The sequence below is a fragment of the Macaca fascicularis genome, chromosome 4 (assembly GCF_037993035.2).
Source record: "Macaca fascicularis isolate 582-1 chromosome 4, T2T-MFA8v1.1".
In the NCBI taxonomy this organism is placed as follows: domain Eukaryota; kingdom Metazoa; phylum Chordata; class Mammalia; order Primates; family Cercopithecidae; genus Macaca; species Macaca fascicularis.
The window spans coordinates 38349891-38369098 of record NC_088378.1 but is presented as its reverse complement, the minus strand read 5'-3'; the positions used below and the strand labels follow the sequence as shown (position 1 = coordinate 38369098).

Sequence of the window (19208 nt, the reverse complement as noted above, 5' to 3'; positions counted from 1 at the left end):
CTTGTCACACTCAAAGTCAAATTATTGCCAGAAGCTATGACAAGTACTGTATAGAAGTATTTAGCTATAGGTAGACTGGAAGCCAAAAGAAAGAAGTTGGCTTGACTTCAACAGAGGGTACGAGTTCTACCCAGGACATCAGATGTGAGCTGTCTTAAAAGAGAAAATTATAAAGATAGGCTGAAGGAATATTACATTGTGCAGAATATGGAAATGAAGACATGGAAATGAGACTGGGCACCGTCTGTGCTGGGAGGATTAATCTATCAGATCTGAGAAGGCTCCAGATCTGGATGGAGGCAAGAGGGAACAGGTGTCTCACAGACAGACGTTTGTCTCTTTCTTTTATTCTTCACATTCTTTGTTTCCTTCAACAAATACTATTGAAGGCTTGTTAAGTGCCTGGCACTTTTCTAGGTACTGGGGATAGGAGACAACATCTTCTCTCTTACAGCCTACGTTCTGGCCAGGTACACAAGCAAATATATAATGTTAGACAGTGGTAAATGCTACGAATAAGTTAATCAGGTTAAGGTGATGGAAATAGGATCTGCTCTTTTATAGACAGGATAGTGAGAAATGGCCCCTCAAAAGAAGAGACGTTCAGTGAGAAGAAAATGAGGAAGCAAAGATAGTCAAGAATCTAAAGGAAGCCGGGCGCGGTGGCTCACGCCTGTAATCCCAGCACTTTGGGAGACCGAGGCAGGCGGATCACAAGGTCAGGAGATCGAGACCACGGTGAAACCCCGTCTCTACTAAAAATACAAAAAATTAGCCGGGCGTGGTGGCGGGCGCCTGTAGTCCCAGCTACTCGGGAGACTGAGGCAGGAGAATGGCGTGAACCCGGGAGGCGGAGCTTGCAGTGAGCCAAGATCCCGCCACTGCACTCCAGCCTGGGTGACAGAGCGAGACTCCGTCTCGGAAAAAAAAAAAAAAAAAAAAAAAGAATCTAAAGGAAAAGTATGTTAGTCAGGGGAAATAATATAGAAAAAGAACATAATATAGAAGAGAACTTCTGTGTTTAGGGAACAATAGCAAGTCCAGTGTAACTAGAGTTGAGTGAGCCGGACAGAGGAGGTAAGAGATGAAGTCAGAGAAACTGACAGGGGCCTGATCATGCAGGAGTTTGGAATTTTTTCTGAGTATGATGTGAAACCATTAGAGGGTGTTATTTGTTTCACAAGCTTATTTTTATTTTTGTTGAGACGGAGTTTTGCTCTTGTTACCCAGACTGAAGTGCAATGGCACAATCTCGGCTCACTGCAACCTCCGCCTTCCAGGTTCAAGCGATTCTCCTACCTCAGCCTCCCCAGTAGCTTAGCTGGGATTACAAGCACCCGTCATCGTGCCTGACTAATTTTTGTATTTTTAGTAGAGATGGAGTTTCACCATGTTGATCAGGCTGGTCTCGTACTACTGACCTCAAATGATCCACCCGCCTCGGCCTCCCAAAGTGCTGGGATTACAGGCATGAGCCACCGTGCCTGGCCTGTTTTACAATTTTAAAAAGATTGCTCTAGCTGCTTATCCAAATAATTTATTTCAAGTTACAAGATATCAGTCTGGAGGTGTTTTTCAATATTCTGGGTGAGAGGTGATGGATTCTGGCACTAGGGTAGCAGAGGTGTAGGTGGTTGACTGAAGTCAAGGTAATTTAAAAAGTCAACAGGAGTTGTTTATAAATTAGATGAGGAGCGTGATGAGGAAAAGACAAGAGTCAAGGATAACAACTAAGTTTGCGGTTGAGCAACTAGGTGAATAGTGGTGGCATTTACTGAAATGGGAAAGCCTGAAGGAGAAGCAGACCCAAGATAATGGAATTAGGGTTTATTTTGGAAAGGAAGGCTCTAGAAGCTTTCCTGTATTCATGGAAAACTCCACCCAAGATGCATCTAAAAGGACCAGCACTAGCAAACCGACAGGCTACCCCAAGAGACTGGAACCACGTCCCAAAACTTTCAAGTCTTCTCATTAGCTCCTCCAAGCTTTTTATTTTTTGCTGCTTCTAAATTGCTAAATGTGGGTAATTATTTGCGAAAGTTAAAGTGCATCCCAAGAATAAGAATTACTACTCCCTACACCAAACTCTGAACTACTCATCCATTGGACTATAAACTACATTACCTAAGCATGAGGTTTATACTGAGTAATCTACAAAACAGTAGAGTCTATTCTTTACAGACTCTCATATGCATTTATCTTATTTAATCATCACAAGAATCCAGTGTGAATAGACAGATGGAGAAACTGAGGTCAGGGAGTTAAGTCACTTTCTCAAATTCACATAGACCCACAGGTAGATATCCTGTGGAGCTAATGAAAGTTAAACATCAGGACTGTCTTCTTGCATGGGCTTCTTCTAAGATCCTGGAAACGGAAGAGGCCCACCAATGTGTTCATATTGTCATAAGTTTCTATAAAACCTGAAAGAGTGAGACATTCTATTCTCAATTTATGATTAAATCACAATTGGTAAATATTACTTTCCTTTCTACTCCAATTTCCCCCTCATCAGATTTCTCTTCATGTTGATGGCCTTGAGAATTTTAACGATCCAGCCAATTAAGTGTTAATTGAGTTTTATAAGATCCATTTAAGTGGCCCAAAGTCACTTATATGTATCGTTACAAAATTGTAAGCCTTTCTTGTATAGGGCTGGCTTTGAAGATTGTACTTCCCAACACTCTATCCACTCTGACCCTTTCTGTGCCAACTCCTCTGGCTTCTACACAAGACTGTAGGGCTACAGGTAGTCCTATAGCATCTGGCACCAGAAATGTAAGGATATGGGTAGTGGGAAAGAAACAAGGTTTTACTGACTTCTCATTCCATGCCATTTCCTGTAAAAAAAAAACAAAAACAAAAACAAAAACAAAAACACACACACACACACACACACATTACCAAATCGTTATCTTCTGAAGAGGCATTGAGGAGTATGCAGCCAAAAATGTCAGGAAAGAGAATTATAGAAGTGTGTCACTGGGCGCAGTGGTTCATGCCTGTAATTCCAGCACTTTGGGAGGCTGAGGTGGGTGGCTCACTTGAGGTCAGGAGTTCAAAACCAGCCTGGCCAACATGGTGAAACCCTGTCTCTACTAAAAATACAAAAATTAGCAGGCTGTGGTGGCACATACTTGTAATCCCAGCTACTCGGGAGGCTGAGGTGGGAGGATTGCTTGAATCCAGGAGGCAGAGGTTGCAGTGAGCCGAGATAGCACTACTGCATTCTAGCCTGGGCAACAAAAGTAAAACTCCATCTCAAAAATAAATTAATTAATTAATTAATTAATAATAATAAATATAAATATAAAAAACAAATAAAAAATTTAAAAAGAAGTATGTCAGGCAGTTGCCTAATAAAAGTGTTGTGTTGTTTTTATGAATTTTGTGATATATATGCCATTTGCCACCTTTAAAAAAATTGTATTTATTTTCTTATTTTAAATAGATATTCCATTTCAAATCTAATTTTGTATTTCTAATTTATATTCTTTTTCTTAAAGAAGACCTTCCCCAAGTGGTATAAGCCCTCACAATACTTGCAAAGAAACGAAGTATTCTACCTCCTACTTGGACAAACTTTGCAGCCTTTCAGATCTACCCAGTCCATTTATATCATGTTAGAACCAGAAATTACAGTGAAGAATCTGAGTGGTAATTTCCACTAAGAGTAGGCCTTTTCTTTTTCTTAATGATTTATCCATGTTGAACATTTTGATGCCATTAAAAGATTGAGAAATTCTCCCTTCCCTACCCGCAAGCCACCATCCCAGTAGTTTTCCCTTTCACAAACGCCTCTTCATATCCTGATTCTGGCCTGGACTTGAAGCAAAGGTACCTGAGTCCAGCCAGAAACACTGTTATTACAATAGTTTTGGCCTAATAGGGGCAGGAAATACCAACAGCCTTATGTGAGCTCTTCCCCAGTGGAGAGCAAACCTAAATGCATACACTTAGTGCCCTTGCATAATTCAGACGATGCTTAGATAAGAGCTGGACATTTGGAAACACTTTTCCTCCTAAGCGTCTGAGGTCACTGGGCAAATAAGGAATTCTCATGATGAAATTATGAAGTAAGAGACTGTAGTAACATTCTTTTAACTGTGAGTCCCTGAAGAACAATACCACAAATAACATTTCTCCTAGGAATATGGTTCCAAATACTGACTTCGTCAAACATAAAGAAAAAAATTAAGGTATTCAGCAAAAACAGAAAAGATTCAGGTCTTCTTACTTAAGAAAAAGCATCAGATTTATTATCCAGTCCTTACACAATTATGTTTACTTCAGTCCCTGACTCCCAAGTAAAACAAAATAGAGTTCCTTTTTCTAGTGCATTATAAAGAAGAAATCAAAAAAGGGAGAGAAAGAGAGAGAAATTACCCATGCAAACTACCCAATCCCCCCTCAAAGACCATGAGCCGATTCATAAAGTACATACAACATCCCGCAGTGCTATGCACCTTTCTTTCAGTCAACCATGTTAATGATGAACTGAAGTCCCCAGTATCTGTGTTATAAAGTCTGAAACTTAATCCTGCTTTTCAACATTACTTTAAATACCCGACGACGCAGGTGTTTATGATAAGCTCCCTCTTACTTCCACTTTAGGCAATTTTGAAATCTTGATTGTAGTTTGCACTATTTGACATAGTTGTTTTGTAATTCTGTTTACTATACTAGTAAATATCATTCTGGTGAAACAAACATTTCAGAATTTGAATTGGCCTTGTTGTGACCTGCCTAATGAATCACGCTGGGTTCCCAGCATTGACACACGGCTATTTCCCGCATTAATTGGGGAACCCTGTTTACACGGACTCAAGTACATGCCTGGGCTGGGCTGTTGGAACTGCTTCAGCGAACAGCACTAAGGCAAGGCCTGTAGGTAGTTTAGACTCCCTCCTAGAAATCTAAGTGGTAGTCGGGGGAGGGAGTATGGTATGGGATTTTCAAAAACACTCCCTCCACAGGAAGCCAGTGCCTTTTCTCCTTGTATGATTAGTTCTGAGTATAATTCCATGACTTCTACTTGCTTAACTCCCAAATATTTTGGAGTTGATGTATCTACCATTGGGGATGGTCACAGAGCAGACAGTGGGATTGGCTGGAGGGATAACTGGTGACCGAAGGTGGCCCAGCTATTGTCCATCTCCTGCAAAGTTCCTTGTACAGAGTAAGAACCCAGCTCCAAGTCTGTGAATAGGTGATTGATTGAATAAATGAAAGAACACACTAAGGAATGAGCAGAAATAGAATAAGGAGTTAAACTTCATGGGCAATGAGGCCCTACCAATTCCAGAGGCTCACTTAGACAAGAGCCTGCTAATCCTAATGGCATCTTGGTGTGTGATCAGGCCCCACCAAACAACCTAGGTCAGAAGCAAAGAAGGACATTTCTCTTCTTAATTATATTATGGTTAAATCAATACGACTATCATTGACCATCAGTTCTACTGAACATTACATGATTCATTTCATAATTTATGGCCCCTGGCTGCTGTTCCGCCACCTTCCCACTATCTACCTTTCATCCTTTTGACGATTCATTCCAATCTCCTTCCAAGTTAAAAGGGTTAGGGAGGGGTTTTTAAACCAGTTTTTATCTTCATTAGAAACGCTTATGAAAATGCAACCAGGAAATGAAGGGGGTAGGGAAAGGCAGTGGTAAAGAAAAGAAGTTATAAAGCAAATTTGATGTAGCTGTGAATTTCAGGTTGTCATAGGGCAACTTCTCTCTAGATGCCAAGTTAATTTAAAATAGAAGTGGCCAGGCATGGTGGCTCACGCCTGAACTTCCAGCAATTTGGGAGGCAGAAGAATCCTTGAGCTCAGGAGTTCAAGACCAGCTTAGGTAACATGGCAAAACCTTGTCTCTACAAAAAATACAAAAATTAGCCAGCCATAGTGTCATGCACCTGTAGTCCCAGCTACTCTGGGAGGCTGAGGTAGAAGGATTGCTTGAGCCTGGGAGGCAGACGTTGCATTGAGCCATGATTGCGCCACTGTGCTCCTGCCTGGGCAACAGAGCAAGACCCTGTCTCAAAAAAAAAAAAAAAAAAAAAAAGAAAAGAAAAGAAAAAAGAAAATAGAAGAAGTAAAGAATATACAATTCAGTTACCTTCTTTAATAAACCTAGAGTTTATCGGTCAGTCAGGCTCAACTTGGTTATAATCTCAATCCTACTAAACCTGTTAGTGGGATGGGGTGGGGGGATGACGGGAGGCAAATGGAACTCACTTGATTACAAATGAATAACAAAACCACACCAAAGGGGTGGGGAAGAAAAGAATTAACCTGAATTAGGAAATAGAATTCTGTCTATATACTAAATGGTTAAAGACAAAAGAACTGTACATAAACATTATACTCGGTCGGGCGTGGTGGCTCATGCCTGTAATCCCAGCACTTTGGGAGGCTGAGGTGGGCAAATCACCTAGGGTCAGGAGTTCGAGACCATCCTGACCAACATGAGGAAACTCTGTCTGTACTAAAAAATACAAAATTAGCTGGGTGTGGTGGGGGGGCGCCTGTAATCCCAGCTACTTGGGAGGCTGAGGCAGGAGAATCACTTGAACCTGGGAGGCAGAGGTTACAGTGAGCTGAGATTGAGCCATTGCACTCCAGTCTGGATGACAAGAGTGAAACTCTGTCTCAAAAACTAACTAAATAAATATTATACTCAAGTAAATTTGTGTCTTTCATGGGTATGAGTTAGCAGTTCTGAAACTATTTTATGTGTATAGTAGGATTGAACAAAAGTAAACCTATTGTAGATAAAGATGACCAGGTTTCTCACTATGAGAGAAAGGAGTTACAAATTAGGAAAGAGGAGAGGAGGCTAGAATGAACCCTGTAGATCAGAAACAGGTATCAGGATCAGGATGAACCGGTGGATTTTAGTGTGTGTGAGTATACACAGATGGACTATTGCAGCAGTGATGACCTACGGCCCAACTCCCTTACTCCACGTCTTTTTTGGAGGACTCATCTAGAATCCTCAGACAGAGAAGAAAAACCTATTTTGTCAATGTTTTTAAAGGAAGTAGATACCAGGCTCACACTGAGAAATGCTATTCCAGGTGGGGCCGGCAAAGCACAGGGACTGGAACAGAACTGCGCAAAGGAAGAGGGAAGCTGGAAAATACCAATCACAGATAGGAAGGACTCTGTTCCCAAGACATCTTCATCCAGCAACCATGATCTAGGCACTGCAAGCCGCATTTACTGCATTTCAACTCTCACAAACTGTCATACGTTCACAGACTACAGCTTAATTTTAGGACATACTCTTGGTCTATCAAACTTGTGTAAAGAGAAAAGGTCTCCTATTTAAACTTTGTGGGAGAAGAGCAAACCTCAACATTTAGGCCACATTTAAGCCATTTTTGAATTAATGAATGATCAAGATGAAAATCACAGCTATTCAGAAGCAGATCTCAGAGATTCCTCACACAGAAACTCACAAGCAACCAAGTTACTTTCTCCAGGGCACTTTCCCATCTATCAGCCACTTGAACATCTCAAATGAGAGATTAGTCAAACAAAGAGCCTCAATACCACATAGAGTGACTCACCCCTGGTTCCAGGAGTCTCTGAGGGGCTGACAAGCAATCCACCCCTCTGTTCCAAAGAAGAACTTATTTATGTGTGAGTTCAAGAAGAGAAGATAACTTCACATCAAACTGAGACTTGAATCAGAGAATGGGCAGATACCCAAAGACCTACGTTGATGGAGAGTGTGATGGCAGCTACTCCCTGCAACTGGAGCACCATTATTTCTCTGACCTGGGATTTCCTCATTTCTGACTTACCACTGTGAGCAGTTCCTACTTTACAAAGTCTCCCTGTCCTATAACTTTTCAATCTGACTTTCAGCTCCAAAAGACCACAAGAGTTTAAATCAGACTTCAATATGTTTATTCCCCTTGCCTGATTGTGGTTAAGCTGTCTGAGAGGTTGACGATAGAAATATAATGGGAATTCAAAAGATATAATCATATCTAAATTGCAGGGTCAAAGACTTAGCCAGGAAGTAAAGTGATTGTGCACAGCCCTGTTTTGGATCTCAAAGCTACAGACCTAGGGAGAGCATCACTACTTACAAAGTTTACCCTACAGTACAGCTGGGAGTTCAGATTTTTGAAATGTATTGATGAATTAATTTCAGTGAAACACATGGAAATTTATTGAGCATAGAATAATTGCTAAACTTAAAATCTGGGATTCATTCACCCAAAAATATTGATTGATTATAATGTATCAGACTCTGTCTAGTTGCTAGGGAAAGAGACAAATCAGAAGGTGAGCCTTGTTTCCAATGAACTGATGAATTGGAAGAGGACACATAAGTAAAATGAACCAATGATCTGATATAACACAACATGTGAGACGGACACAGAACAGCTTAAAGGGAGAGCTTTTAACCCTGGGAATGTCAGGAGTGGTAAAGAGAGGACCCTGCAGAAACTGGCATCTGAGCTGGTTCTCAGGGAGAAATAGCAGTCACCAGGCAGCCTTTCGGGGAGGGAGAGCGGAGGGAGGGGAAGCCACAGGCTTTCCTGGAAGCAAAGAAAACAGCAGGTGCAAAAGAGGCATGAAATAGTATCTTGTCCTATAAACTTCAAGTCAGTGTTACTGACAAGTTGGATGGGAAAGCAACAACAGGCAGCAAAGAGATGCCTGGGATAATGGGAGTAGGTGCAGCTGGAGGGCCAGGAGCTGGCCAGGGTCCCCTGTGTCACACACTCTCATGTCCAACCTTGATTCAGCAGGCAGTGGGAGGCCAGGAAGAGGCTTTCAGAAGAGCTATGGTCAGCCTTGCATTTTGGAGGGATGTCTCTGGGTGAAAAACAAAATGAAAGAAACTATGCTGATAGCGTGTAGCTTTTATCGTCTGGTTAGAAATGACTCTTACCAGTATATTTTAGTCTTCTAAGTCATATTTAAGAGCACTAGCCTGTCTTCTGATCCTTCATGCCCTACGTCAATTGCTATATGATGTCTTTTATTCCCCCAAACACAACCAGCAGCACTGACATGGAGTAGAAGCAGGAGGTTTTAGGCTGCCACCAGCTCCAACCTCTTTTTGCTTGCTTCTTCAGCTGCCCCAAGTGATCATTTCTTCTAAATAAAGCTATTGTGCTTGCTCTTCAGGGGCAGCTTCAAGACAAAGTTCTGAGCCCCCTTTCCAGCCACCAGCAGCTCTAAGTCCCTTCAACAGAGTATACAAAACCTGGAGCATCCACTGACTATCAGCAAATGACTCTTAGACTTACAGATAATTGTTAGGTTCTTCAAGAAAGCAGAGGTTTCATAATGTTCTTGTGTAAGGCCCTAAGGGAAACTTCTCATCAGAACCCCATTAGTCTACAATGATTGGGAGAGGCCTCTGCAGGTAGAGCCTACGGAGAAAGTCTCCATTCTTCAACAATTACTCCTGAAATTGGCAACAAATGGTTTGGCCATTGGCTAAATCCTCAGCTGAATTCCACAAGAGTCATTTCAGCTATGAGCTGCCACACAATTGTATTCTATCTTAAAAGCCAAAAGTATAAAACACAGTGTTGATGATTACCTGAAAAACTAGAATGAATTTCCTGTAGTGCTTTCAAAACATAAAACTAATAGTGACTCATAAATGCCTTTCTTTGTTATATACCTTTATTTGATTTATTTATTCATTTATTTTTGAGACAGAGTCTCACTCTGTCACCCAGGCTGGAGTACAGTGGCGAGGTCTCTGCTCACTGCAACCTCTGCCCCCTGGGTTCAAGTGATTCTTCTGCCTCGGCCTCCCAAGTAGCTAGGATTACAGATGTGAGCCCCCACACTTGGCTAATTGTTGTATTTTCAGTAGAGATGGGATTTTACCATGTTGGCCAGGCTGGTCTCGAACTCCTGACCTCAAGTGATCCACCCGCCTCAGCCTCCCAAAGTGCGAGGATTACTGGCATAAGCCACCATGCCCAGCCTGTTATATACCTTTAAAATAATTTTGGTTAGGTATAGTATCACTTCTATTTATTTTTCGAGACTGTAAATACCTTATGTCTGTTTACCTTTTCTTTCCTTCTTTCTTAATTTAGTTTTTCACTTTTATTTTCTGCTTAGCTGTTACCAAATGGTAGATTATTAATAAAAAGTTAAAATGACTTTCTTTTTTGAAAAGATTAGTAACAATTAGGCAAAGTAAACAGGTCCCCTCCCTTTTTCTCATCTCACTCATCGGGTTGCAGATTTAGCAAATAAAAATACAGGCCCAGTTAAATTTGAATTTCAGACAAACGACAAATAATATTTTGGTATAAAATATATATCCCAAGGAATGTTTAGGACATACTCACATTTTTTAAAATTCTTGTTATTTATCTGAAATTCAAATTTAACTGGAGAGTCTGTATTTTATTTGGTAACTCATTCAAAAGGAGCTTAGCTTTATTATTATGTTCATTTTTTATTCTCAATGACTCTATGTATAAAATGGAAAAGGATCTTTGTTTTATTTCACAATATTTTGGTTAGAATATCTGGCCAGAAAAAAAAAATTTCTACTCAGCTTTATAGAATAAAGTATGGAAAATTCTTATTAAAAATAATGACAGTGGAATATTTGGTGGCCATTGCAAAAAATGTTTTGTAGTAAGTGTATCCTCAGATAGAAAAATGCACATTAAGTAAACAGAGGAGAATGCACATATATAATTTGTGCTATTATTGTATATAATAGTATACAGACTATATATGTAGTACTATTACTAAGATATATACTATAATTATATTGTATACTATATTATGCTATATAGTAATACTATTATTCCTAGTATAGGCCGGGCGCGGTGGCTCAAGCCTGTAATCCCAGCACTTTGGGAGGCCGAGACGGGCGGATCACGAGGTCAGGAGATCGAGACCATCCTGGCTAACACGGTGAAACCCCGTCTCTACTAAGAAATACAAAAAATAGCCAGGCGAGGTGGCAGTGCCTGTAGTCCCAGCTACTCGGGAGGCTGAGGCCGGAGAATGGCGTGAACCCGGGAGGCGGAGCTTGCAGTGAGCTGAGATCCGGCCACTGCACTCCAGCCTGGGTGACAGAGCGAGACTCCGTCTCAAAAAAAAAAAAAAAATTATTATTCCTAGTATAAAGATGAAAATATTAAAGTCCCAAGCATATTTTTGTGCCTGCTAAATATTACATATCATACATATAAACAGTATGTTACCAAAAGCAACACAAAGAAAAAAGACTAGAAGAAAATATAAGTTGTAACACTTACTACTTTGTATAGGCATATAATGATTTTCAAAATCTTCTTCTTATGTTTCCTATATTTTTCCATAAGGCATCCATTACTTTTCAAGTATAACAATAATACAATTTAAATGAAAAAAATTGTCTAATTGGAAAACTCATTTCTTATATTTTAATGCCATTGGTGCCTGCCCACACCACACATTATGAAGATAGTTTCATAGGGTTGTATCATTCCAAGTTGTTTCTTCTTTTTTTTTTTTTTTTTTTTGAGATGGAGTCTCATTCTGTTGCCCTGGCTGGAGTGCAGTGACTTTATTTCAGACACTGCAACCTCTGTCTCTTGGGTTCAAGAGATTCTCCTGCCTCAGCCTCCCAAGTAGCTGGGATTACAGGTGACTGCCACCATACCTGGCTAATTTTTGTATTTTTAGTAGAGACCGGGTTTGACCTCGTTGCCTAGGCTGGTCTCGAACTCCTGACCTCAAGTGATCCACTCGGTCTCCCAGAGTGCTGGGATTACAGGCATGAGCACTGTGCCTGGCCTCATTCCAAGTTTTCACCCCACCAGATCTTCACTGGGCAGATATAGGCCTCGGTGTTTTACCCTTTTTTTTTTTTTTGACAGGGTCTCACTCTGTTGCTTAGGCTGGAGTGCAGTGGGCATGATCACAGCTCACTGCAGCTTCAACTTTCTGAACTCGAGTGATCCTCCCACCTCAGCCTCGCAAGCAGATAGGACCACAGGCATGTGCCACCATGCCCAGGTAACTTTTTGATCTTTAGTAGAGATAAGGCCTCACAATATTGCCCAGGCTGGTCTCAAACTCCTGGGCCCAAGCGATCCTCCTGCCTCAGCCTCCCAAACTGCTGGGATTACAGGAATGATCCGCTTTGCCTGGTCTGGGCCTCTATCTTTTAAATTGAGGCTTTCGCTTTGTAATCAATCAGCTAATTCAATTCCATGCTCTTAGTGGTCACTACACATTCCAAAGTTCTCTCAGACAAGACCTGCTGCAGGAGATGAAATAGAAAATGTATCAGCCAAAAAAGAAAACAACAACAACAACAATAATGGAGTTCTTGTGGCTTTTTGTAGACATTCCATCAGATAGAGCAATGCTGGCTTTACAGCCAGCAAGGAAAAGTACAAGCAATTTTTACATGCCTCTAGCTCATCCCCTCAGCGTGTTCTGAAGAATCAGTCAGCCTTCAGAGACTCGTAGACTCATCCAAGGTGAGGTCATTATGTTGATGTTGGCGCACAGGGAGCCGATTTTGTCAGCATGTATTGGAGAAAGGGCCTCAGAAGGGCATGGGGCAGGCTCCAAGCTAACCATGAGCGGAGATGGTTTCAGTGGCTCTTGTGTCACCACTAATAAGAGAGTTATTTTTACAGGAGACTGTCACTAGCAAAACATAAGCTGCCTTTTACTTTAAAGGAAAGGTGCCAGCTTCTAAGCTCATCCTTTAATTGCCTTGTACGTAACAGAAGAGGTTGTTAGTGTAGTGAACACGCCAGAACAGGGATGTGGAAGCCAAGTGTTCTCTATTCCAGCTACGGAAAGTTCAATGGGAGGTGTGGTCTGAAGCCAACCAGAGGATGCAGGAGATTGGAGAAGAGCTCTCCTTCCGTTCAGGCTCACAGCAAAGCACGTTGCCTTCTTTCCTTTGCAAAATTACCACTGGATACTTCTCAGAGAGATGCTATGGAGATGCTTCAGCCTTGAGCACCAGTGAGTCACAGTTTGTACAACTCAAGGGTGCTGCCAGCCCGCCTCTGCTCTCCCTCACAGTTTTTGTTTTCTTGGTATGATAATTAGTTGTTGGCTCCATGAATGTGTCTCCCGAGGAAGAAAAATGTGGGCACCTGTTATTTCTGGAATGAGTGTTCTATGTGTTCTATTGAGGTGAGCTATTCACTCAGAGTCCAGGAGGCAGCTGGCATATGGCCACCTAACGCAGAGCTCCACTGCGCTCATGCTACGTGTTCACCAGATCAAGAAGAGGGAATGTGATTTTCACCTCCTACCTCCTGTCTTCTGTTGAGTTAAACAGAGCACAAGCTCCCTGGGTGGGTTGGGGGAGACTGGGAGAAGGACTTTTAGAGTTAGCAAAACCTTTAAAAAAATACCAGTGCCTGGGCCTTACTCCAGAGCTGGGGCATTGGTGTTCTTTCTAAGCTCCCTAAGTACTTTCAATGAGCAGCCAAGGTTGAGAAGCACTGAACTTGTCCATCAAGGCCCTTCCAGAGGAAACAGAGCCCGGAGAGGCTGACAGATTGCCTCAGGGTCCCACGGCTTGTTAACTAGTGTGCGTTTATCTGTGTGTCTGTCTTCTCATAGACTATGAAATCCTTGAGCACCTGAACCATGATGTTGATATTTAAATTCACAGTGCCTCCAGCTACAAATGTTTGATGAGGGCAAAAAGCTAGGAAGAAAAGGAGAACCAACATCTCTTTTTCTCTTGCTCCACAAAATCTCCCCGAGGACAATTATTGCTAAGATAAACTTACTGTGAACTTTTTTACCCCAAAACTACTCATTAAATATCAGATTCCCAAAACATATGACCCATTCATTTCTGGAAAAATTGCATGAGTCAGAAAGCCCCCCCAAATCCCAAGCCCAAAGACTTTACCCTAATTAATCCAACGGTTTTAAGCTAAGCGCTTGACCTTGTTCACTACCTCAAGCCTCACTAAGTTCTCATTTTGAGGAGTCTCATTTATTTCCCTTAACTTGACACTTCCAAATTAATAGGCTGCTTGATACCGAAGGAAGACATGCCGAAGGAAGACTCTGAAGGAAAGAATTATGGGAAGTGCATGCTGTGACTAAGGAGACATAGGCCTAGAGCCTGATGTATTGCTGGGGCCTCAGCACGGAGTTCTAGAATGTTCTGTGACTTTTCTAGATCTATCCACCACCAAGTGAGCATCTTTCACCTGCTAGTCAGGTGGAATTCAAGTCAAATCCAGCCAGTGTAGTGTGGTGTAGGGGCTCAGAATCAGGGCCATAGAACTGTGCAGCAGATAAGTCAGTACCCGGCCCATGTCCCCTTGCCCTGGCCACTCAGTGCATGCAGACCACTCTCCACATCTGCATTGCTTCACCTGAGAGCTGTCTCTGGACCCAGTGTGCCCACCCAGGCAGCAGATTGGAAGTGCCAGAGAATGAATATCCCCACCCCACCCCTACCTTGGCCTTCAACCGAGAACTAAACGGGACCTGGGTTTCCCGTGCCCTTTTCTTGCTGGCATTTCCTAAGCTAATCCGCCAAATAATTGAATCCTTGTGTCATGATCTGCTCTGGGGAAACCCAAGGAAGACACAGTGGCCTGTCAATGTATAGACATTTGATTTTTGATTTTTTTGTTTATTTTTGAGACAGAGTCTCACTCTGTTGCCCCAGGCTGGAATGCAGTGGTGCAATTACAGCTCACTGCAGGCTTAACCTCCCAGCCTCAAGTGATTCTCCCACCTCAGCCTCCCGAGCAGCTGGGATTACACCTGTGTGCCACTACACCTGGCTAATTTTTTTATTTTTTGTAGACACAGGACCTCCCTAGGTTGCCAATGCTGTTCTCAAACTCCTGGCCTCAAACCATCCTCCTGCCTCAGCCTCCCAAAGTGTTGGGATTACAGACATTACAGGGATGAGCCACAATTACCAGCCTGATAGTTGATTTTAGCAAAGCCAGTTAACCTCTCTGACAGTGGCTATCCTAGAGTATAAAATAAGGAAAGAATTTTGAAGTCCCACGTCGTCATAACAGCACGCAAAGGGCTGCATCACGTGGCTGCCAATGCCCTCCCTCACTGACCTGTCTTTCTCCTTGGCCTCACCTCCAAGTGTGCCTCTCCCTTACACTCCTCTCCAGCCACAGGAGTTCCTTTGAATTCTTGGAACGTGCCCCATTCCCACTTGTCTTTGGGACTCACTCACGCTGTCCGTCTGCCTGGAACACGTTTCCTCCTTCTGCTTGCTTGGCTCAGTCTTACATATCCTCCAGCTCTCAGCTTAAATATCAGTTCCTGTAGGGAAGCCTGTTCTGATGCCCAGTCTAGGATTGCACTCATTATATGCTCCCAAATATAGTGCTCCCTCAGTGTGCTTGGTATGCCCTAGTGCAATTCCCATTTACTTTACCGAGTCCACCTCGTTCCCCAAGCATTGTCATCACTGGTCTTTATCCTCCTGGAAGGTATGAACCCAATTTATTGTCTTGCTGTCTACTGCATCTCTGATACCCAGCCCAATGCCTTGCCACAGTTGTTGAAACAAAATGCATGCTTATCTATTGAAAAAAAATTTTATTTTGAGATGGAGTTTCACTCTTGTTGCCCAGGCTAGAGTACAATGGCGCCATCTCGACTCACTATAACCTTCACTTCCTGGGTTCAAGGGATTCTCCTGCCTCAGCCTGCTGAGTAGCTGGGATTATAGGCATGTGCCACCACACCCAGCTAATTTTGTATTTTTAGTAGAGATGGGATTTCACCATGTTGGTCAGGCTGGTCTTGAACTCCCAACCTCAGGTGATCCGCCCACCTCGGCCTCCCAAAGTGCTGAGATTACAGGCGTGAGCCACCTCGCCCAGCCTATTGAAATTTTGAGTTATTGAAAATTTGAGTTGGAGAATAAGAGGATTTTGGAATAAAAATTAAAACAAAGTTTCCCATCATAGGCTCCACCTTATGTAGCTTGTACCTGTGGCAAAATACGGAGATGTCGTCCATCAGTTCTTCTGCTTGAAGCTCAGAGAAAAGCCTGTATGTAAAAGATGTGCTTCCCTGTGGCTGAGAGCAGTTTTATCTTTTTATCCTAGTCTGGGCTATCATTTTTATTTTTATTTTTATTAAAGTAGAGATGGAGTTTCACCATGTTAATGTTGCCCAGGTTGGCCTCGAACCCCTGGCTCAAGTAATCCTCCTGCCTCAGCCTCCTGAGTAGCTGAGACTACAGGGATGCGCCACCACACCCAGCTTATCATTTCTAACATGAAAATTTAAAAGTTAGACAGCACTGCATTAAAGTAATCTAACCCAGTAATGTAAAAATGTGAAGTTGGGCTGGGCACAGTGGGTTACGCCTGCAATCCCAGCACTTTGGAAGGCTAAGGCAAGCAGATAGCTTGAGCCTGGCAGTTCAAGACCAGCCTGAGCAACATGGCAAAACCCTGTCTCTACCCCAAAAAAAAAAAAAAAAAAAAAAAAATAGCCGGGTGTGGTGATGCACACCTGTAGTCCTAAATACTCTGGAGGCCAAAGTGGGAATATCACTTGAGTACTAGAGGCAGAGGTTGTAGTGAGCCAGCTTGCACCACTGCACTCCAGCCTGGGTGACAGAATGACACCTTGTCTCAAAAATTAAAAAAAAAAAAAAAATGTGGAGTTAGAATCTGGAGAAGAAAGGTTAGTAGTTAGCCAAGCACAGTGGCTAATGCCTGTAATCCCAGCACTTTAGGAAGCTGAGGCAGGAGGATCACCTGAGGCCAAGAGTTTGAGACAAGCCTGGGCAACATAGTGAGACCCTATCTCTACCAAAATTTTTAAAAATTAGCCAGGTGTGGTGGCATGCACCTGTAGTCCTAACTGCTCAGGAGCCCAGCAGGTCAAGGCTGCAGTGGGCCATGATTTCACCACTGCACTCCAGCCTGAGTGACAGTGCCCAAGACCCCATCCGTCAAAAAAGAAATAAAAATTAAAAACTAAAATTAAATGTAAAGGCTGGGTGCTGTGGCTCACGCCTATAATCCCAGCACTTTGGGAGGCCGAGGTGGGCGGTTCATTTAAGGTCAGGAGTTCAAGACCAGCCTGGTCAATATAGTGAAACCCTATCTCTACTAAAAATACAAAAAAATGAGCCAGACATGGTGGCTCATGCCTGTAGTTCCAGTTACTTGGGAGGCTGAGGCAGGAGAATCCCTTGAACCCAGAAGGTGGAGGTTGCAGTAAGCCAAGATCATACCACTGCACTCCAGCATAGGTAACAGAGTGAGACCCTGTCTCAAAAAATAAATAAATAAATTTTTTTAAAGTGCAAAAATATATTTTAAAACTTTTTCAATGAATGATTACTAGCAAACATTGTATGTAAGCAATGTTTGCAAGCAGAAGCTACCATTCGTCAGCTGTTAAGGTCAATGCAACTTTCCTGGGTGTTGGCCTTTCTGACATTCACTCCTTTACACTTAAGGGCCTAATGGGCTTTATCTCAATAATCCCTAGATCCTCTGGGGATAGGGATATGTTCATTTTTTATTTTTTTATGTTTACTTTTATAATTTTTAAAATTTTGAGATGGGAGTCTTGCTACATTGCCCAGGCTGGTCTTGAACTCCCGACCTGAAGTGATCTGTCCTCCTTGGCCTCCCAAAGTGCTGGGATTACAGGCGAGAGCCACCGTGCCCAGCCAAGGGGCGAGGCTATGTTCAAAGTCACTCTCTCAGCCTTTTCCAACCACCAATAGGCCCAAAGTCCACATTTCTTAGCATGGCATAGAGGCCTTCCGGGGCCTAATTTTGCCTACCTTTCTCTCCCAGCTCGTCTTCCTCCATAGTCTGCCTCCGACTTTCCTTGTGTATTTATTTGCAGGCATAATGTCATTTCACGTCTCTGTGACATTGTCTTTCCTATTCACCCAACCACAGAACTCTTCCCCACCCTTCCGTCAATTTTGCTTGCCAACTCCCATTCATCCTCTGAGACTCAACCCAAGCCCCAGGGCAGGCTTCTCTGAACTTCCAGATTTGGAAACTCCTCTCTGGTTCCCACTGCCTCTGCTTTTTCACCAGCACAGCATTTATGTGTTGAAAACATTCATTTGCTATGCCCCACCTACTCCATTCTGAAACACTCTAAGCTTTTAGAGGACAGGATCCATGTCTTCATTTCATTAATGACAAGCACAGTGCCTATTACTATTCAATAAATATTTGCTCAAATATACTTATTTTGGTATAATCTAGCCCTCGCTTGACCACCAGCAAACACTTTCAATAAGTGTCAATACTTACTTTCAATAAGTAACTGACGATTAATTTACTAAGAGATAATAATTTAAAAAGTTTTTGCCAAATGCTCTTTAAGTGCATCCAATAGATTTGCACAGATTGGAAAAAGGAAATGTCTTGGCTTAAGAAAATTTCCTATGATGTGCACTAGTCTTTCATTGTGAAAGCTGTTTTCACAGACAGCAGGCCTGATATGAAACACCTGGGCGAAGGGCATGCTTTCCAGGCATTGCACTACAAATCCTAACTCCTTTCTCATGTATGCGAATGTGTGGCAAGTATGTATGTTGATAATTCCGAAGAAGTCTGTATTCTATTTTAATCAAACTGAATAGGAGTAGTCCTTTGTTAAGATGAATGAAATCTGCAGTTAGGCACTGGAATTCATTTCCAAGGGAGGGGTTCTCCAACAAGGCTTGCTCCAGCCCCACCCTGGCGCCTGCCCTAAGAGGGCCGGCCCAAGGCCAATGTGTCCACACCCCGGCCAGGAAAGGGCAGGGTCCCCTTCAAGGTTCAGCTGCAGCCCCTGGGGACAGGAGGCTATGACACCATTGGGCTAGTCCCAGGCTCTCTGCACAGCTTGAGGTTGGGTTGCTGGATCTCTGACATTTTCAAACCTGGCATACTCTCCACATCCCCTGTAAACCGTCATACTACTATTTAGTGAGCTGTGATCAGACAATCGCTGCACATTTGCATAATGCCTACCCTCCTTGCACAGGTGGAGTAACTGAAACAATTTTTGAAATGATTTTCCCAAAGGTAGTGCATAGCCATCCTGGGGTAACACCTGGAGGAGCTGATGCCAGACCTGCACAGGTGATGAGCGATGTATTAAAGCTGCGCTAATCATTATAGCTTTTAAGTTTTTCACATCTATCAGCTCGTTTTATGCCGACAACACCCCTATTAAGAAAAAGGCGTCCTCCTCTTACT

The 19208-nt window shown here is 42.6% G+C and overlaps 1 long non-coding RNA gene across 3 annotated transcripts in view; it reads right to left on the bottom strand.

The window, feature by feature from the left end:
* Positions 1-17816, bottom strand: part of LOC135970544 (uncharacterized) — a 34852-nt gene extending 17036 nt beyond the window's left edge. The window contains exon 1 of one of the 3 annotated variants that reach the window (XR_010586246.2): positions 17789-17816. This is a non-coding gene — a long non-coding RNA (uncharacterized lncRNA). Of the gene's footprint in view, positions 1-4444; positions 4537-17788 lie in introns of those variants that run through there. The other 2 variants (XR_010586244.2, XR_010586245.2) reach the window with 2 other exon arrangements.
* Positions 17817-19208: the final 1392 nt, after the last annotated feature.